The following is a 22,842-nucleotide window of genomic DNA, read 5'->3' as shown; positions in this document are numbered from 1 at the left end:
TTCACTAATTAGGTACCTTATAAAGTTTAGGATATAGTAAATATCTAAGGCCACGTTCACATGTTCAGTATTTGGTCTATATTTTACATCAGTATTTGTAAGCCAAAACCAGGTGTGGGTGAGAAAAATGCAGAAGTGGTGACGTGTTTCTATTATACTTTTCCTCTGATTGTTCCACTCCTGATTTTGGCTTCCAAATACTGATGTAAAATACTGACCAAATGCTGAATGTGTGAATGTGGCCTAATAGAAACATGTGCACCGCTTCTGTATTTTTCACCCACTCCTGATTTTGACTTACCAAATACTGAACATTTGAACGGGGCCTTAAAGTGTTTCTCTCAATCTTAAAAAAATGTCTAGTAGAGAAAGTTTTGATATCCATGAGATAAGTATCACAAGAGATTCCCACCAGCAACTCTTCTACCTCTATAGGAAGTTCAAAGGCAATGGGAAAAGGTCAAATGCAAACCTACTTAGCCATGGTGGACTTATGACTAGTGGCAGCCTAAACAGCATTAATGGTGAATCTTCCTCAAAAGACTTATTTTATTTACTGCTGAATTTCAGTGGCCAATCTTTTTGTTCTCCTAGCAGAAAAGCCACAGGCAGTGAAATCTGGCAGTGGGTCTCTCATAGAGAACACAGGATACTCGGCTGAACCACATGTTCCTGAGTATGGGGAAGTCAGGTGAGATTGCTGTCGGCCAAACAACCATTAGTCCAGCAGATAACTATACTGTACTTGGTTGGGTTCCATAAAGAGAAAATCGAACATATTCGACTGGTATTCAATTCTACTGGAAAACTACAAAAATCCACATTTTCCAAATTTGTTTGTAATTTGCCACTATTTACCATTTTTCTGAATGAAGTGCCATCAAAAAGTTAACCCTTTCAAACCCCCCCTCCCCCCGCCCCCGAGCCTGTTTTCACCTTCTTGACTAGCGTTGAGCGAATTTGTTCGGCATTTCAAATTCGGGTAAATGTTCGGGGTTCCGGCTTGTTCGCGACAAAAAATCTGCTCCGTCCACAAACATCCCTGATTTGCCACGCTGTCACACAGATAATAAAAAGAATACATTACAATAAATCTCACCTTAACACACAGAGCCGGGCATGCATTCACACGCAAGGTCAAGGCGCACGTTGTTATGTTGTGACCCTTCAAGCACTTGCGCAGAACCCTCTCATTCCTTATCATAGCCAGGGGTTTCAGCTTTCGTGACGGTGATAAGAAGATGTAGTTAGCACCAGACAAGTGATATTGAGGAGCGGAGGGGCTGGAGAGGTCAGTGGTAAGGTGAGTATAAGAATTTTTTTATGTTTTACATCTTACATATATTAAGCTTTGGGGTCTGGGGAAACTAGCGGAGAATAAGATCTCTGCGAATTAAATTTCCTGGGAAAATCCCCACTAACAGGTTAATTTAAATTTTGCCTGTTCTACGCATCCCTAGTCCCATACCTCCATATTGAAACTAATTTCTCCATGTCCAGATGTAGTGGTCATACAGTAAAGTTGATCATGTACATCAGATAGCTGTTGACTTCATGGTCATCCGGCCATCAGCTATCTCTCCCAATACCATACAAATGCTCGATTGGTTTGGCCAAACAATCATGTGTTCTTAATAGGGACAGGAGGCAAATGTCCAAGGAGAACAAAAGGATTGGGCTTTATATTTCAAAATGCCCAATTTTCTTTCCTCCAACATTTTTGGGATGACAATAGTTTGAGTACATAGCATCTCTGAACCGAGGGTGCTCAATAAGGGTGCTGCCAATAATATGGTATGCAAGGAAGAACTTGGCACTACAAGTTAGAGTGATAAGTTCTTCATTGCACATATTTTGGAGGTGAGTTAGGAGCACTGTTCCCTCTAAGCTGCTCGCTCTGTAAATAAAAGAGTTTAATGAATACCCCACTCTACAGATAGGTACTGTGTATCTGAAATTGGGTCTAATGACTTCATTAGTATGTTCTTTTCTTTCCAGAGTGGTCAGCTTCGTGGGCACACTGGTCATGAGGCCCCATACACTGTACAGTAGATAGTTGGCCAGTCCTGCTAAAATTAGTGAGTTTGGTTGACTGTAATGTATATGGGGGCTTCAATGGTAAAGACCCCATGCTCATGGCAGATAAATATAAATAAACATTGTCTAAAAATGGGCAACAAATGTGTTCACCCCATTTTACATTTTTATCCATTAAACTCAAAGTTTACTTCTCTAGGTAGCAAGCCAGCAAATATCCAAGTCTTTAGTCCACAGAGCACAAAACTTCCATGGATTAAGCAAAACATTTGATGTTTAATCCTCTCTGTGATACAAAGAAGACAGATACTGCTTAAATCATTTAAAGATGATTTTTGTTCATCACATATGAAAAAAAAACTTTTATCCTCAAACTGTCAGAGATGTTCGGCACATCAGCATACATTTAAATTCATGCATCAGAAAGATGGTAAATGATTTATGCAGAAGAAAAACAGTACATTAGAATATCTTCTCCAGTGTTTGTACAGTGGAAGAGAGGGAATAGACAGATGATAGTTCTCTCATTCCTTTCACTAATGTTAATTAATAATGCAGAAGACTGAACAGAAAGTGAAGTGAAATAAGTCTACAAAACTATTTAACACATTATCAGCCCCAGTTCGTTTCATCAAATCAGCGCAAAAATAACACTAAGCCCACCATTTTTTATTTGGATTCTTTATCCAATGTGTTTGAAAAAGGAAATCAATTAATTACCAGAGAGGAGCGAAACTTTTAACATTTGAATTCGCCGACTTTGCCAAATTTTCCCAAATGATAATTTGTAAGATGTCATAGCTGCAGGACATTCTCGGGTGGCCCGCACGGCAATGTAAAAAAACATTAGCCCGTTCTCTGATGCTTCAACAGAGTGGGAAATGGTGCCAGACAAGTTTTTTTTTGCAAATTTCATAAACTCGTTCATCCTCAGATTGATTTTCTCATCTCTACTGATTACTATTTAGACATGATACAAAGGGGTTAAGTCTTCAACTCAGATACACTGCCAAAATGATCAAAGTAGAGCTCCAATTAAAGGGGTTTTCCCACAAATACAAGTTCATTTTAATGAATAGATGTTGTAATAATAACAAGTTCCACAATTTTATGTATTGAAATAAAATGTTCCTGTGCTGAGATAATCTTATAAATGCGCCCCTGCTGTGTACTGTGTAATGGCTGTGTCTGACCGTGCAGGAACATGGTCTGATCATACCACAGCTCCTGGGCAGGGGAGGAAGAAAAAGAGTATACAGACATTACTGCAGGGGATTACAGCTGATTCTTTCTGTGAAGTAAAACATTGTTTAAAAACGGGCAGTGAAATGTTTTATCTCACAATCAATTGTGATCCCTTGCTGTCCTGTCTGTATACTCTTTTGCTTTCTCCTCTGCCCAGGAGCTGTGGTATGATCAGACTATGTTCCATACACGGTCAGAGACAGGGGAACATTTATAAGATTATCTCAGCACAGGAACATTTTATTTAAACACATCCAATTATGGAACTTATTATTATTCCAACATCTATTAATTAAAATCAACTTTCGTTTGGTGGAAAACCCCTTTAAGTAACAACACAAAAAGGGGCCATACAAAAAAGCCAAAATAAGAGAGTATATTGTGCCCAGAAAATCAACATTTTATTGAAAAGCATAAAAGATAAGGTTTTAAGTACAGACAGTCTAAATAACCATAACAAGGTGCTACAGAAATTGCATGGATACACAGAGGAAGCAAACCAGCATATTCAGGATGATATAATAACATACATTATAGAGCAGAGTGAAAATCACTAAATAGAGTATCTTGAGTTGAACACACCCCCAGATGAAGAAGGGCGAAACGTGCGTTGGGGGCTGCAGGGACACTGTGGACTCCCGTGGTAACAAACGTAAGCACTTTAGAAATTTGTATCTGTTTTATTCTTTGGGCAGCTAGGTAATTCATATGGAACTATGTACGAAGTACCTTTTACTTAAGAAATTCTATTTAGTGATTTTCTCTCTCCTCTATAATGTATGTTATTATATCATCCTGAATATGTTGGTTTGGTTCTTGTGTATCCATGCAATTTCTTTAGCAACTTGCTATGATTTAGGCTGGCTGTATTTGGAACCTTATATTTTTAGATTTTCAATAAAATGTTCGATTTTTATGGCCACAAAATGCTGTCTTATTTGGGGTTTTTTTGTAAGCCCCTTTTTGTGTTACTTATTTGGAGTTGATCCGTTGGTCAATTTGACCATGTATTTGAGTTGGAGACTTAACCCCTTCATTTCTAAATAGTAGATAGTAGCGATGAGCCGATTGATTGGCAAAGGATTGAATTCGAGGCGAATTTCCTTATATGCTTGATTTCACATAAATTCAAAATTTTTGAAATTCGATTCGGGATTCACAAAAGAAAAACTGTCCTGGCACTATTTCTCACTCTGCTGAAGCATCAGAGAGCAGGCTAATGTCATTACTGTGTGGGATCCTCATAATGTCCTGCAGCTATGACATCTTGCAGATTATCACTTGTGAAAATTCAGTAAAGTCCTCAAATTCAAATTTTTCTTTCCATGTACGTCTCTTTTTGTGTTGTTGATAATTGCTATTTAGGATAGGACTAGACACTGACATGTTCCACATAATAAGAAATAATTTCGCAGCTAACCATGGACCATAGAAATAAAGTATATTGTGTTGCACCAATTTGGCTTAATGCAAATTACATGATGTTTATGATCGAGTATAATGTAAAGAGTAATTAATTATTATTTTTTTTTTTATTATCCTTCAGGCATTGCAAAGTTCTGAATTTTTGTAATATGCTTCACTATTTATTTAGCTTCCTCCTTTCCCAAACACTATTCAGCAGTGCTATTTCATGGTAAGTTTATGCTCCATTATAAGCTGTTTCCACTGCTGCTTAAAAAGGATATGTAAAAAATATTCAAACAGACTGTGTCTAATTATAGGGATTCGTGAGCAGAGAGGCTGAGACAGGGAAATTCCCATACACAAACTGCTTGAATATAGTGTAGGGATCTTAGCTGAGCAGCATTTAAAAGGAGCTTCTAAAGGAGCATGAACTGGGCATTAAAAGAAGATATTTTTTTTAAGCATGGTGTTTGGGAAAGAAGGAGGCCAAAAAGGTAGTGAAATGTATTTTACATATTCATAACTTTGCAATGCCTGGAGGTTAATTAAATAAAAAAAAAATGTAGTTATTGTTTAAAACCCTCTCTAATTTTTTAATAGATTTCTGTCCATAATGAGCTCCAATCAATGATATAACAAGCAGATCAGCACTTGTTTAAAGCCTTTTAACATGAACCAATAAAAACTGTACTGAGACAAATGTTTGTTAATACAATTGCTTGGCCCCTATACAGTTTGCTTTTTGCTGGCAGCACATTGCCTATTGACACGGGGAGATGTGCTGCCGACAACGATTATTTTATAGGTTGCAAAAAAGATGTGATTAGTTGACGAATACGAATTTGTTTGTTTATCAACTGATCGCGGACATATTTACATGGACCAATAATCAGGAACAAGCAAAGAGTAACATCTGCTTTCCTGGTGATTAACGCCAGCGACTGGTGAATTATACCAGCAGCACAATTACATTATTTCACCTTCAGCACCATGAAGGAATGGCGAACATCAAGGCATTAAGCAAGTCCTTGTTTCTTGTAGAACCACTATATTCAATGATATTTTTTATTTATTTATTTTACTCACTTATATAACACCATTAATTACACAGTGCTTTAGAAACATTATCATTTCCATGTCTTAAAGGGGTATTCCCATCTCCAAGACCCTATCCCATCATGTTGTAGGTATAATAATAATAATAATATTAGCAAATACCTCCAATTAGAAGTGTAGTGTAGTTCTCATTTGCTATGTCACTTACCCCATGTGCAGGGCATTGCAGTAGCTTAAGTATCCATGGTTACGATCACAAACACCTGTCACTATCTGAGTGGTTGTAACCCTGGATACCTAAAGGTATTGCAATGTCCTGCACATGGATTAAGCGACATAGCAAATCAGAAGAACTATACTACATTTCTAATTGGAAGCATTTTCTAATATTATTATTATATCTTCTGCATATTGGCATAGGATCTTGGAGATGAGAATACCCTTTTAAGGATTTGAGTATAACTGAAAACATGAGCTGTGCCATACCTGTGCTCACAGATTGTGCATGGTTGTGTAGCTCAATCCAATTCACATCGACATTGCTGAGCTGCAATACTTGACACAACTTACAGACAGGTGCAGGAAAAGTAGCTTTGTTTTTCTAATTCTGACCCTTTGTAGCATTACTTTATACTTTGTCTGTCTATATGCTGTCTGGGTGATTACTTTGAGTAACTTTGTTTATACTTTTCTTGTGAATTTATAGACCTTACCTGCATGTACCGATGAGACACTCTTTCCATTCCTTTTTGATTATAAGCTCTTATGGACAGATATCTTTCCTATTTGGTCTCTTTCTTTGTTCATTTACTCTGATTCACATTAATAATAGTGCTATGTTTTGCTTACTTGTTTGTTACTTTCATAACTGAAATATTAAATAGATGATTGTTATTATTATCGTAATGACAGTATTGGACATTGAAGAAAATACACTGCTCAAAAAAATAAAAGGAACACTCAAATAACACATCCTAGATCTGAATGAAGGAAATATTATCATTGGATACTTTGTTCTGTACAAAGTTGAATGTGCTGACAACAAAATCACACAAAAATCATCAATGGAAATCAAATTTATTAACCAATGGAGGCCTGGATTTGGAGTCATCCCCAAAATTAAAGTGGAAAAACGCACTACAGGCTGATCCAACTTTGATGTAATGTCCTTAAAACAAGTCAAATTGAGGCTCAGTATTGTGTGTGGCCTCCACGTGCCTGTATGACCTCCCTACAACACCTGAGCATGCTCCTGATGAGGTTGCGGATGGTCTCCTGTGGGCTCTCCTCCCAGACCTGGACTAAAGCATCTGCCAACTCCTGGACAGTCTGTGGTGCAACGTGACGTTGGTGGATGGAGCGAGACATGATGTCCCAGATGTGATCAATCGGATTCAGGTCTGGGGAACGGGCGGGCCAGTCCATAGATTCATCTTGCAGGAACTGCTGACACACTCCAGCCACATGAGGTCTGGCATTGTCCTGCATTAGGAGGAACCCAGGGCCAACCGCACCAGCATATGGTCTCACAAGGGGTCTGAGGATCTCATCTCGGTACCTAATGGCAGACAGGCTACCTCTGGCGAGCACATGGAGGGCTGTGCGGCCCTCCAAAGAAATGCCACCCCACACCATTACTGACCCACTTCCAAACTGGTCATGCTGAAGGATGTTGCAGGCAGCAGATCGCTCTCCAAGGCGTCTCCAGACTCTGTCACGTTTGTCACATGTGCTCAGTGTGAACCAGCTTTCATCTGTGAAGAGCACAGGGTGCCAGTGGCGACTTTGCCAATTCTGGTGTTCTGTGGCAAATGCTAAGCGTCCTGCACGGTGTTGGGCTGTGAGCACAACCCCTATCTGTGGACGTAGGGCCCTCATAACACCCTCATGGAGTCGGTTTCTAACCGTTTGTGCAGACTCATGCACATTTGTGGCCTGCTGGAGGTCATTTTGCAGGGCTCTGGCAGTGCTCCTCCTGTTCCTCCTTGCACAAAGGCGGCGGTAGCGGTCCTGCTGCTGGGTTATTGCCCTCCTATGGCCCCCTCCACGTCTCCTGGTGTACAGGCCTGTCTCCTGGTAGCGCCTCCAACCCCTGGACACTACGCTGACAGACACAGCAAACCTTCTTGCCACAGCTCGCATTGATGTGTCATCCTGGATGAGCTGCACTACCTGACCAACTTCTGTGGCTTGTAGAGTCCGTCTCATGCTACCACGAGTGTGAAAGCACAACCAACATTCAAAAGTGTCCAAAACATCAGCCAGAAAGCATTGGTACTGAGATGTGGTCTGTGGTCCCCACCTGCAGAACCACTCCTTTATTGAGGGTGTCCTGATAATTGCCGCCAATAATTTCCATCTATTGTCTATTCCATTTGCACAACAGCATGTGAAATTGATTGTCAATCAGTGTTGCTTCCTAAGTGGACAGTTTGATTTCACAGAAGTTTGATTTACTTGGAGTTATATTCTGTTGTTTAAGAGTTCCCTTTATTTTTTTAAGCAGTGTAGTTTGATCACATGTATTTAAAAAAAAAGCTTTTCTACTGGTTTGATAAAAGTTCAAAAGTTCCCTTGACCTAGACCTCTTTTAAAGGACAATACCTCTAAATCAGACCTGGCAAAGAGTGACCTTCTGGCTGTTCTTATCCACACCTTAGGCAGCATCCTCAGGATGCAGATAACAGTGAATACAATGGTGGAGGAGAGAGCCATCACCTCCCTCTTCCACCATTCAGACTGTGCAACTGAAACTCAATACATCAGTCATGGTTATGTCAATTGTGCTTGCTGTTCAGAGTCTCTGTCTGCACACAGTAATGGCAGGAACAGTGGGGGAACGTGGGCAAGGTAAATAGCATTTTTATTTTTTTTTATTGTCATTCACTTGAGGGGAGAATATGTGGGGCCATCAAACTGTGTGTGGGGAGGTGTGGGGTCCATCATTCTGTGTGAGGAGCTCTATGGTCCATCATGCTGTGTGGGGGGCTATATAGTCCATTATACTCTGTATAGGTAGCTATAGGGTCCATCATAATGTTGAGGGGCTTTTTTTTCCATCATATTGTGTGTTAGGGGCTTTGGGTCCATCATACAGTGTGTGGGGCGCAGTAGGGTTCAACATACTTTGTGGAGGGGAGCTGTGTGGCCCATCATTCTGTGTGATAGGGGCTGTGGGTTCCATTGTAATGTGTGGGAGGGGGCTGTGAGGTCCATCTTACTGTGTAAGCGCCTGTAAGGACATCATACTTGGTGTAGAGGGCTGTGGGAATCATAATACTGTGTGTGGTGATCTTTGGGGATCATAGTTTACGAGGGCATGCACTGTGCGTCAAAGCATAATACTATGTGAGAAAGCTGTGGTATAAACATACAGTTTGGGGGACAGTGGGGGCATCATACTGTGTGTTTGGGAGGTTGTGGGGCATCATACTCTTTGAGGAGAGCTGTTGCTCAAGATATTAGGGCTGAATAGCAGGAACAGTATGTATAATTTCTTTTTATATACTTTATAAAAAGCAGCAAATTATATAATTTTGGTTAGCTGTTACTGATAAGGATACATGTTACAATAAGCCCTATCGTAACATGTAGCAGCTAGTCAACATACTTCATTTTGTTCAATATTAAATGATAAAATGTATACTATTACAAAATAATAATAATAAAAAGTTAATATTATGGGACAGAATTAATTTCAGCCTATTTTTTCAGCCCTCCACAGCAGTCACGATCTTTCATGTGGCACATCTGAAAAAGTAATTGCCCACCCTAGCTCTAAAAGAATATTTTTCACTGTAACTTTAGGTGGTTGTCTCAAAGATATTTCAGTGTAATGCAAACACTATTAACAAAGTTGTGTCTTTTATCATTGGTACAGGATGTCTCTTTCTAACGTCACCAGATCTCAAAAATCTTTTGAATGTTGAGCTACAACTCAGACAATGGCCAGGTGTTTGGAGTACAAAGAATGAAAAAAGCCAGAACCTGGATGAATTCCAAACATACAGGTCAACCAAGAAATGCAAATACAGGTTATTATGTTTTGTTGGGTCATTTGGAAGAACATATCAATGGGGCTGCATTTTGTTCAAGAACAGAGATGCTTTCGAGAAGAGTTGAGACCTTGGCCTCTTCAAAGGCTCATAAACCTATAAATGACAGTCAAAACTATAAACATGTCTCATGGGTTCTGCCTTTTGTCCTCTAATCCAATAACTGCCTAGCACCCTTCTCTTGAACATTACTCACACTCAAAGTATCCTTATCTGAGCCAAAAATCAAACATGGGAACAAATTTGAGGGCAATGATATATTTGCTTATTCTCAAGAGTGAAATTGTTTGACTTAGGAACACAAAGGCTATCAAATCTCGCTGTGTCACAGAAGGTAGTAAATGAGCCCACATAGGGTTACTCTGCTTTGTTTGAATCAATGATGCATATCTAAAACAGAATGATCTCCATGTGGGACCATATGGGACCATTCTTGTCAGCACGTTCATCTTACTGATAGAAGAGCTAAAGTCAATACTTATATTAAATAAGGTACAATTATATTATTTAAAAGGCTGGAGTTAAATTTAGAGTTTCAGGTTCATAGTCTTTTTTTGGTGCACTGTTTTTGCCTCTGCATTTTCGTTGTATATTTTTCATTTTCAAGTGCAAGTATCTATTAAAAGCTTTTTGGGAGAACTTTTTATACCTTTTTATGGCATCACGTTCAGGTAGACATGTGACAATGTTTTCATGGTACCTGTTGACAAACTCTTCCCTCCTCTCTCTACTTGAATATTCTAGATTTGGGAGCTTGAAATGGGAATTTTTTAGGGTTGCTGTTTTAGGTTCTCCATTAATTTCAGTGGAGCACATAGAATGGGAGAAAACCACTGTAAAAATAGTCAAATAATAGTCAAATAAATGAATAAAATAAATTAAAAAAGCAAAATACATTTTAAAGTATATGGCAAGAAAAAGTTCTATGTATATATCTAAGTATTTCTTTCCACACCAAGACATATCACAAAAGTCTTAGAGCTAAGGGTATTCCTGTGGGAAAGGGGATCTATATGGAATTTGGCTTCCCATAGAAGTTAGATTCTCTTGCATTTCTATAAGATATAAAGAAAAGTCGGTCCAACAAGTTAGTGGGCAGGAGGGATAAATTATATGGAGATTAGAAGAAGTGTAGTACCATCTGACAAAAGTTATTATTGCATCCTGTTAGTGAGAAGCACACTCGAAGAATTCATACGTAAGTTTTCAATACATTTTGCCATTGTTCTACAGAGATATCTGTTTTAGGATCCTTTCCACAAACTATATATAGACATATATGCCCACATCTTGATGTTATGATGTAATGAGAGTGAACACATGGACCAAGGGAAATGGCACAGAAGAATGAGTTTTCCATATACCACATGGAACAAAATGCAAACAGGCAGAGCAGGACATATTAGAGAGTCAGTGTAGACAAACACAGGGAGCAAATGTAGGGTTAAGCAGCAGAACTGAACCAGGATGTAGATTCATTTTGCTGAGATGTTTGCAACGTAATGCAGTCTCTAGATAACAGTTTGTAATGCTTACTGCAGCTGATGGGTTAATTTGCAGATCTGTGGAGCAGTAGATGCAGGCTGTTAAATCCACATGAGTTTGCAGAGGTGATTGCTCTTGGACAAACTGGATGGTGGAAAAATCGTAAACAAAATGTAACTAAACACTACACTGACTGACAGCATTGCCAAATTGAATTTCTACTCTTTCTGGGCAGCTTATTAAACAATCATGGACAGACAATATTTTTTACAGACACATTGTAAAATCATAATAAATCATTATGATAAGAGATACATGTCTACAGCCCATAATTCTGATATGAACACATTAGTTGCATTCACTGTGTACTTTAAAATTATGATAATTACAGTTAAAATAATCTCTATAAGTTACTTTAGCTTAAAAAAAAATCATGGACGTCTTCAATTTTTTAATGGACGTGGTAAAAAAGTGCCCTATTTTTATGGACTTTCCTGGCATTTCTGGACAGTTGGCTTATTACTCAGGTCTAAGAGGACCTTAGCTAATGAGGTCAGTGAAGTACGTGAGGAGCACAGAAAAGGGTAGCAACCATAGAAGAAGGAAGCAAAGCCTGACCTTAGAGTCAAGACAGTTACATAACACAGAACAGAAGGTACAAAGGAGAATTTGAAGTACAGTCATGGCCAAAAGTTTTGAGAATGACACCAAAATTATATTTTCACATGATCTGCTGGCCTCTGGTTTTTATTAGTGTTTGTCTGATGTTTATATCACATGCAGAAATATAATTGCAATCATATTATGAGTACCAATAGGTTATATTGACAGTTAGAATGAGTTAATGCAGCAAGTCAATATTTGCAGTGTTGCCCCTTCTTCTTCAAGACCTCTGTAATTCTCCCTGGCATGCTCTCAATCAACTTTTTGACCAAATCCTGACTGATAGCAGTCCATTCTTGCATAATCAATGCTTGCATTTTGCCAGAATTTGTTGGTTTTTGTTTGTCCACCCGTCTCTTGATGATTGACCACAAGTTCTCAATGGGATTAAGATCTGGGGAGTTTCCAGGCCATGGACCCAAAATCTCTATGTTTTGTTCCATGAGCCATTTAGTTATCACCTTTGCTTTATGGCAAGGTGCTCCATCATGCTGGAAAAGGCATTGTTGGGCGCCAAACTGCTCTTGGACGGTTGGGAGAAGTTGCTCTTGGAGGACATTCTGGTACCATTCTTTATTCATGGCTGTGTTTTTAGGCAAGACTGTGAGTGAGCCGATTCCCTTGGCTGAGAAGCAACCCCACACATGAATGGTTTCAGGATGCTTTACAGTTGGCATGAGACAAGACTGGTGGTAGCGCTCACCTCTTCTTCTCCGAATAAGCTGTTTTCCAGATGTCCCAAACAATCGAAAAGGGGATTCATCATAGAAAATGACTTTGCCCCAGTACTCAGCAGTCCACTCCCTGTACCTTTTGCAGAATATCAGTCGGTCCCTGATGTTTTTTCTGGAGAGAAGTGGCTTCTTTGCTGCCCTCCTTGAAACCAGCCCTTGCTCAAAGAGTCTCCGCCTCACAGTGCGTGCAGAAGCACTCACACCAGCCTGCTGCCATTCCTGAGCAAGCTCGGCACTGCTGGTAGTCCGATCCCACAGCTGAAACAGTTTTAAGATACGGTCCTGGCGCTTGCTGGTCTTTCTTGAGCGCCCTGAAGCCTTTTTGACAACAATGGAAGTTCTCTCCTTGAAGTTCTTGATGATGCGATAGATTGTTGACTAAGGTGCAATCTTTGTAGCTGCGATACTCTTCCCTCTTAGGCCATTTTTGTGCAGTGCAATGATGGCTGCACGTGTTTCTTTAGAGATAACCATGGTTAACTGAAGAGAAACAATAATACCAAGAACCAGCCTCCTTTTAAAGTGTCCAGTGATGTCATTCTTACTTAATCATGACTGATTGATCGCCAGCCCTGTCCTCATCAACACCCACACCTGTGTTAATGGATCAATCACTAAAACGATGTTAGCTGCTCCTTTTAAGGCAGGACTGCAATGATGTTGAAATGTGTTTTGGGGGTTAAAGTTCATTTTCTGGGCAAATATTGACTTTGCAAGTACAGTAATTGCTGTTAAGCTGATCACTCTTTGACATTCAGGAGTATATGCAAATTGCCATTACAAAAAATGAAGCAGTAAACTTTGGAAAAATTACTATTTGTCTCATTCTCAATACTTTTGGCCATGACTGTATATTTCCAACTAGTGTTGAGCCACCCCCGTAGTGTTCGAGTTCGGTTCGGTTCGTCGAACACCCGTGTGTTCGCTGAACTGTTCGTCGAACTGTTCGTCGAACACCTTCGAACACCATTAAAACCAATGGCAGGCAAACAAAAACACATAGAAACACATAGAAAACACCTTCAAAGGTGTCCAAAAGCTGACAAACTGCTCAGAAGACATAACTAACACATGGAAAAGTGACAAGTACATATAGTCATGCGAAAATAAAAGAGGTGGAGGAGTAAAAGGAGGGGGAGACACAGATATAGGCATGTCATGCCCTTCTAAAATCCAAAAAGTGAGAAGCTGACACGGCCAGTCCGTTCCTGCCCGTGCCACCTCCGTGTCGCCGGGATTGTGCCAGAGTCGCGGTGGACCCTGACGGCCAGCCCCCCTCTCCTAATACTGGTGCCTGTCCGCTGGTGGGTCGAGCCCCCCGCGGTGGGGGGGGGAGTAACATCTGCAGAAGAAAGACCATCTTCCAGCCAAACTAACATGTCGACTTCTTTTTGTGGACAATGTGATACGATCCCTTTGTTACGGACACGCCCATCGCTACAAATTCCAGATGAGGCACAAAAACAGCAGGTGCTTCAGCGGATATCAAGTGCTCCTTCAAGTGGGCTCTCCTCCACCTCAACTTCAACATCACAAATACTCCAGTCCTCAGAGGTGTCACCCCAATCGCACTTGCTTCCTCACAGCTCCCAAGTCTCCAGCTGCCCGGCTGAGTATGGGGTAACACAGATGGTTGAGTCTGCACAGCTGTTTACTCATACTATAGCCTGGGAAACGGAGGTCTGCTCCAGAGCTTCTGTTAATCCAGACGAGGAAATGATCTGCACTGATGCCCAGAATCTTTATAAGTCGGATCCAGGACCAGATGAAGAAGGTTCTGAGCATAATGTAGACCCTCGTTCCCAAACTGTAACTCCTGTTGGTGGAGACAATGATGAAGACGATGATGAGACTCAAATACCTGATTGGAGCGACAACTTGACTTTTCGGTCAGGGCAGGAAGAGGTTGGCTTTGAGGACGACGGGTGTGATAACACACAGGGTGATGATGACAAGGTTGGAGATCCCACTTACTGTCAACCCACAGTCAGCCAGTCGATGAGGTCACCCGGGCCTTTGCCTGGCCTTTGGGATGTCGCGGTGGTCGGCTCCCTGGCCCGTACCCTGGGGTCACTCTTTAAAAGGGTGGATAATTGTTAATTTTATTAGAGTTTGTGACACGACCTGTGGTATCTGGTGAGAAGCACCAGCGCTGCAGCAGTCCACTGAGGCCCGTGATAAGGCAGCTCGATGGTATAGCTCCCCACAGGTGGAGCTAGGTCTCAGGGCAGCGTATGCAGGGGGAATGCAGGACAGGCGAGACCCAGCTGGGTCAGAGCAAGAACGGAAACGGACACGGTAGTCACTTCAGTACCTTTTACTGGAGGAAATTCAGGCACATCCTGGAGCACTGTAGGGTGAAGGGTGCATATCAGGATCCTCCCCAATGAGCGGGTGTAGGGCCTCCTGTTTCTTGCCTCTGCGCAGTAAGTTTCTGACCTGCCTGGAGCTAGGCCTAACTTTGTCTCTGTCCTGCGCTGGCTGACCTTGTGGTAGGGCCTTCTCTTGAAGTTCACGCTCCCAGTATGCGGGGCCTAAGCGTCTCCTGGCTCTGTTACGTATCAGCACCTTAGCGATCCTGGGACTTGTAGTTCTCCAGGGATTCCGGTTATGCCTTACTGGGTCATAGAGATCCCGGTAAGCTCGGATCCGGTGTCCGGTAAATGCTTCGGGGTGAGCTGGTTAAGCTCCTCTGCCCCTTATGTACTAACTCGCCACTCGCCTTCGGCCTACTCGGGCTCTCAATAGGCTATACACACTAACAGCAGCTTGCCGCGCTTCACCGATCTTATGACGCCGGCACACCTTAAGCTCTATCTGGGCTCCCTGAATCTAGCTAGCAGGAGCCTCGTGCTCCACTGCTGAACTATTAACTGAGTTCTCTAGACTAGACTGAGCTCCACTGCAGACTGACCTCTCTTAGGCTTCTCTACTGCAGGAACTCTTCAGAGGAACTGAACTGCCTAGCTCCACCTTCCCTATTTATATCCTTAACGGGCTCCCTCTGCTGGTCTGAGGTGGAAGGTGGAGATGTGTGAAAGTTTATGGGGGCCTCTTGTGGAGGATTCCATTAATACACTCTTCTAGGATCTGTGATACCAAGCGCAGCGGGGCGTCACAGATGCTATTGACGACGAGGTTAGGTTGCGCCTTCCTGGACAGAGACGGAGTACTGGAAGCACGTCAACAACTGCATCCTCAACCACAACTCTGCCTCTGACCACAAGTCGTAGTGGCTCTTCAGGTCGCATGGGCTCTTAGCCTTGCATAGCCTGGTCATTTATTCAGATCGATAAGGATGACCCAACTCGTGTTATCTGTAATATTTGTCACCAAAAGCTAAGTAGAGGCCAAAAAATCCATAGTTTGAGTACTTCATGCATGTACCGTCACATGGATATGAAGCATAAGTTGCAGTGGGAAGCTCACTGTGCTACAATGCGGCCTAGCAGGCTGGGCCAACCACCGTCTGCCCCATCTTGTGCATCCGCGGCCTCTTCATCCTCTGTGACTGGGGGGACAGCAGTCACACATGTTTTTGGACGCAGACCTGCCACCTCGTTACCTGCAACAGCCAGTGTGATTGGCAGGTCGTCAGTTCATTGGGAAGTGGAAACACCTGCTGGTGTTGAGAGCTCTCTGACATCGAGAGCACCACCTTTGGATCAAGGCAACCTAACATATCCGCCTGCATCTTCCTCACAGACCGGCAGTTTGCCAGGGACACCCTACTCAACCCCGTCAAAGCACAACAGCCAGCCCTCGGTCCCTCAGATGTGGACAAGTAAAAGACCATTTCCTCCTAGCCATGAGAAAGCTAAGAGGTTGAATTTCACCATCTGCAAGCTCTTGGCTACAGAAATGCTGCCTTTCCGCCTTGAGGACACAGTGGATTTTTGAGACCTTATGTCCGTCGCAGTGCCCCAGTACCAGATGCCCAGTCGGCACTACTTCTCAAAGAAAGGTGTGCCTGCGCTCCACCAGCATGTCGCACACAACATCACCGCTTCTTTGAGAAACTCTGTGTGTGACAGGGTGCATTTCACCACAGACACTTGGACGAGTAGGCATGGACAGGGGCGTTACATGTCGCTGACAGGGCACTGGGTAACTATGGTGACAGCAGGACAAGGGGCTGCTGTCCAAGTCTTGCCGTCCCCGCGAGTTGTACGTCAATCCTCTTTATCTAGAAGTTCCTCCACTGCTTCTGCCTCCTCAACCTCCTCTCGGTCCTCCACCTGCACCCAATGCCTGTCTGGTAATGCCACCTGCTTTCTAACTGCGCACCTCCTTACTATGCTGGCAGCAGGGCTCAATGGCATCAGTGTTTACTTTGAAATGTCTGGGAAATGTGAGTCACACAGCTGAGGACTTGTGGTCAGCTCTGGAGACCCAGTTTCATGAATGGTTGTCTCCACTGGACCTGCAATCAGGGAAGGCCGTGTGCGACAATGCTGCAAACCTGGGTGCGGCCCTTCGCCGGGGCAATGTTACACACGTGCCTTGTATGGCTCACGTGTTGAACCTGGTTGTCCATAAATTTTTAGCCCACTATCCCGGACTAGATGGCCTTCTGCAGAGGGCACGGTTGCTGTGTGCTCACTTCCGCCGTTCGCATCCCGCAGCTCAACGACTTACATCTCTACAGAAGTCGTTGGGCCTGCCAGTTCACCGGCTGAAATGCGATGTGCCGACATGGTGGAATTCAACTCTGCACATATTGCAGCGACTGTGGCAGCACCGACAAGCCCTGGTGCAATAGTTTCTGACGTATAGCCTGGGCCAACGAGATTCAGAGGTGGGGCAAATCACACAGCAGGAGTGGTCTCAGATCAGGGACCTATGAAGTTGACGCGCCCCCTGGGCCGTGGGGTACCCGGAGCCGGGCCGGTAGACGCTGGGGGTTGTAGTCACTGTGGCGGTGACCCGGTCCGTGACCCAGGGCGGTCAATCCAACGGTAATTTGTATATATGGATTTTATAATGTCCGACTACGCCACCTGTGGAGTGCGGCCAAAGGGGCCGCCGCTGCGGAACAGTCCTCTGAAGCTGGTGGTTTTGCTGCAATGGTATTATTACTCACCACAGGAAGAGTGTAGCTTCAGGGCAGTGTGGGTGGATGATGGTGGTTGTAGTGCAGGGAGTCAGTAATGAACACAGAGTCCGTGTGATGCAGTCCCAAGATCTTTACTCACAGTTGTTGCAGTCCAGATTACAGGTACCAGAGCTATCTCACCCGTCGTGCTGTGTGTACTCAGTGAGGGGCTCAGTCCACCCCCAGATAGCTCCGGAGTACTTAGCAGGACCCCCTTCTGTGTGTCCTTTCTCTGGCCTTCTCCCTGCACCTCACACCCAGTGACACTTCTATCCGGTATCCTCGGGCCTTGGCGGGCGACTTGTGTTCCGTCCCCTGGGTCCTATGTGGCTACCTTCTTAGTGAGACTGGTGTGGACTTTTGCCTGCAATACATGAAATGCTGCAGCCTCCGGTTTCTAGTTGAGCCTTGCTGTTTCTCCTCTAGTTGAGGGACCGGTTCCCCTTATCTGGCCTGATCCCTCTACCTCCTGGTAGCAGCGGGAGTACAGGTGGCCTTCTGCACGGCCCGTAGCCCTAGGGTCCCTTCGGTTCCTGGAGCCTTCCTGCTCCCACTCCTCTCTTCTCTCCTTCAGTCCTGGGCCTCCCAGGCTAGGCCCGCCTCCGGAGCAGAGCTCATGCCAAGCCTCTGCTCCTGTCACTTTTCCTCCTCTGACTGGCTTGCTCTTTCTAAGATGGCTTCCTATTTATACTCTCCCTGTCATGTGCTCCCCTAAGCTGCTCCCCTAAGCACCCACTACATAGGATCCTCCCACCAGCTAGGGACCTAGATGCTGGAGCACACATTAAACAGAATTCAGAGTCAGGTGGTCTGACAAGAGGAGGTGGAGGAAGTAGAGGAGGAGTCGTATGCGGAAGGGATAACATCTCCAAGGTCCAGACGGTTGGCAGCACCAAGGAGGCAGGCGTGGGAGGGTGGGGGAGAGGGATTAAACAGGGTGCATGGTAGCAGCCAAACTGTTGAGGAAGGTGCAGGAGCCGAGGAAGAAGTGGAGGATGAACTGGCGATGGGCATGGAAGACTCATCAGATGAGGGAGACCTTGATCAGATTTCTGTTGTGCGAGGTTGGGGGGAGAGGGCAGAGGAAAGAAGCATGATTCTTACCTCGCTACCAACACAACAAGGACTTGGTCCTCCTGGATGCGCAAGACACATGAGTGCCTTCTTGCTGCACTACCTGCAACATGACCCTCAGATTGCAGAATTCAAAGTAATCTCGACTACTGGGTTGCCACACTCTTAGATCCCCGGTACAAAAGTAAATTTGCCGAAATAATTCCTGCCATAAAAAGGGATTGACGCATGCAGGAGTATCTGCAGACGCTGTTGCAGAATCTTACATGTGCTTTTCCACAAAACACCAGTGGTGCACGAAGTGAATCTCACAGTTCTAACTTGCCAACCGCGGGACTGTCGAGTCTTCATCACTCAAACCGTAACAGTAACACAGTATCTGCTGGTAACAGCAATTTTGTGAAATCGTTTCACCACTTTTTTAGACCATCCTTTGCAAGGCCACAGGAGACAAGAAGTCTGACACATAGTCAATGCCTAGAGAGGATGGTGCAGGAGTATCTCCAAGTGAACATCGAAGCCATGACTGTGTCACTGGACCCTTGCTCATTTTGGTATTCCAATCTGGAAAAATGGCCGGAGCTCGCCACTCACGCCTTGGAGATCTTGTCATGCCCTGCAGCCAGTGTTCTCTCTGAACACTGGCTGCAGGGCCAGTGTTCAGCGCTGCTGATGGTGTGCTGACAGATAAGCGCACGCGGCTGTCCACTGAGAATGTAGACAGACTCACGTTCATAAAGATGAACAAATCATGGATTCGCAAGGACTTTTCTAATCCTGTGTTATCCTTGGGAGGCTAAAAGCTTGAGGATTTGGTAATATCACCTCACCAACCGTTTTAAGCAACTGTGGGGCAATTGATGCCACTGAACCCTAGAACGCATGACCATAAAAATCTACACTTTCATATACCTGGGGCCTTTTAGGCCCGTGTGCAAATAACATTGAATAACTCAAACTCAAATGACAAACAACTATATACATGAAGAATACCTAGAGTTTCAAAATTCTAACTAAAGTAATCTTGCAAAAATAGAAAACAATTAACAGGGCGGGACTGCGAGGCCCCAGGTATGCGTTCTAGGGTTAAGTGGTGTCTGTGCCACAATTTTGGGAAAAAATGGAAACTCTTTTTGGAGTCCCCTTGCTGTGTCTTACGTGACGTTGGCATCGTCAATTCCAGGTGGGTTGGGTCGCTCCCCCCCCCCTTTTAACTGTAAGAAACTACATACACTATGGCTTGGGGTAACACAGATGATTGAGTCTGAAGAGCTGTTTACTCAGAGGTCTGCTCCAAATCTTCAGTGTCTGCTAGTCAGCGTAGAATTTTTAACTGAATCTAGTCTAGGCAATACTTTGGGCGTAGTAGCCCAGCTGCGAAGCAAGCTGCACCGCCTGTGTATCTAATAAGAATTTTTAAATGCATCTAGCCTAGGCAGACTGTGGGGACCCCCAACCAAACCCAGACGCTCAGCCCCCCTACCGCCCCCCTTTCCTTGACAATACAATAATGTAACTCTTACAACTGGATGGGTGAGGATCGGTCACAGCTTTATTAACTCTTTATACTCATTCCATTAGAAAGACATTTTATTTCTAAAATAATTCAGCTTGTTGCAGCATGCCCTGGGTCTCCACTCCGGCAACTTGGCCAACAAGTGTAACTCTCCAACATGTCCTTTCTATTTCCAGGCCACGGAGGATCCTGCGTACTCGTATGCAGGACTCTGACCCCCACCCATCACTCTTAACACTTGTTCCACTCCGTCCTGGAGTCCTGACAGGAATATGTCCAGTCCAATATCCATTAAGTGAACACCGTCGGGCCGTATGAGGCCTGCTTTATCTCCTTCCAGTTGTCGGTGTCGTACCACTACACCGCCTCTGTCTCTTCTAAATTTTGCCATCCGAATATTTATTACCCGCCTTGTCCGTTCGATGGCCGTGATGTCTCGCGCACCTTGCCATACCGCTATCGGCACAATCTCTGACCATACTATAGCTAGTTTTGTGAAAAATTCTCTGAAGCGCTCAGTGTCTAGTTTCATTATTGCCATTAGTTATGCGCTCTTGTGATGACCTAGGTTGTTTCCCCCGGCCTGTATAACTAAGATGACCAGACATCTTGCCTCTCTCCCTACCTTGATTACCTCCATTAGTACCTGTGGCCATAGCAGGCCTCTAATACCTCTCCAGTTGAAATATGTGTTATGAAACTCTAATTTCCTCCCGCCTGGGCGGACTTTCGCCCTTTAATCTGCCCAATATATATATACGAGTGGCCTATCACCCACAATGTTGGCTTAGCGTCACCTGTAAAAGAAACAAACCACGTTAGGATAACAAGTCCGGTCTTATGTATCTTGCCAAACACGTGGATCACCATCTCTCTATCCTCTGAACTTCCGTTTCTGACAGTCCTGCTCTTGCTGCTTCTGTGGCCGCGCCTATGCGGAATGAGTGTGTCCCGTAATCTTTGGGGTGGTTCCCTGCCGATGTTATGCATTTATTAAATATAGCTTGGAACTGGTATCTTGATAATGGCGTCCCATCAATGTGTGATAGGAACAAATTACTTTGTGATCTGATGGTTAGATATGGTTTTACTATTGTTACCCGACTCAGTGTACCGTTTGTGGGTTGTAGAAGTGCCCAAGTGCCCCTGCCCGCTGGAACCATTTTCGATTTGTGTATGCGTAGACGTATTGCATTATTGCCTATGACTACGTCCTGGTGTAATAAGCCTCCACTGGTGCTAATTTTGGATTGAGGGACTAATTCGCTTATGCATAGCGCCCCGAAGAAGGCGATCACAAATGCAGTAGACAGTAGTGTTGCTTCAAATTGTGAGTGTCATGTTAATGGTGTTAGGGATATGATGTGAGAAATCAGTTTTAGTGACACGGGACGGGACGTCTACACTCCTGACTTGGCTGACCCCTTTTCTACCCTTTTATGGATTGTCTGATGATGAATCTTTGTCACATCTCCCCAATTCAGTAGCTGGAAGTGAAATGCTACTCCGGTCAGACACCGCTGCGCTGACGCCCCTGATATGCCCCTCATCATTAGCTGGTGGAGAAATTCTATGGTGACTTGTGATCTGGCTTGTTCACATTGGTCAACCCGTCTGCCTGCTACTAGTCGTGTTCACTCTTCCCATGCCTTACCGTATGCTTGCCACGTCGACGGGGCAACTGACGCTCTGATTAATGGCATCAACTATTCGCCACTAGATCCCATAGGGAAGGTGGGCAACTGTTGTCCCGATGGTTGGGCATTGTGGAAGAGCTCTGTGAAAATCTGCCAATTGAATTGTTATAAAGCGTTAGCAGCAGCTTTAGACCCCTCAGCATAGTGGCTAGCGCGGACCCATACATTGTGTTTTAGGCACAGGAATCCTAGCCTGGGTAGTAGGCCTAGCACTGGGAGAGACAATGATGCCATCTTATTAATGCACTGCGCTAAGCTGGTGTTTTTTGTTATGAAGCGTATATTTTTGTAAGCCAGGAGCGCACCCCATATTTCTATTGCTACCACTATTGGGAAGAAAAATTATTTTCAGGGCTAGATGCAGCGAAAAATTATTATTAATTGAAAAGCTGGTGGAGCTTGGTATAGATGGCCTAATACAATGAGACCCACACACTGCTAGAAGGCCAAATATTTTTTCAGAGTTAGATGCAGAAAAAAATTATATTCAGTTTGCAACCTGATGGAGGTCAGTATAGATGGACTAATAGAACAAGTCCCACACACTGCTAGAAGGCCAAATATTTTTTCAGAGGTAGATGCAGACAAAAAATTATTTTGAATTTGCAACCTGATGGAGGTCAGTATAGATGACTAATAGAACAAGTCCCACACACTGCTAGAAGGCCAAATATTTTTTCAGAGGTAGATGCAGAAAAAAATTATATTCAGTTTGCAACCTGATGGAGGTCTGTATAGATGGATTAATAGAACAAGTCCCACACACAGCTAGAAGCCC

Source organism: Phyllobates terribilis, unplaced genomic scaffold (assembly GCF_046119375.1).
Source record: "Phyllobates terribilis strain yellow unplaced genomic scaffold, ASM4611937v1 Scaffold_4__5_contigs__length_816908805, whole genome shotgun sequence".
Classification (NCBI taxonomy): domain Eukaryota; kingdom Metazoa; phylum Chordata; class Amphibia; order Anura; family Dendrobatidae; genus Phyllobates; species Phyllobates terribilis.
The sequence above is the reverse complement of the archived record's forward strand: the minus strand, read 5'-3'. Positions refer to the sequence as shown.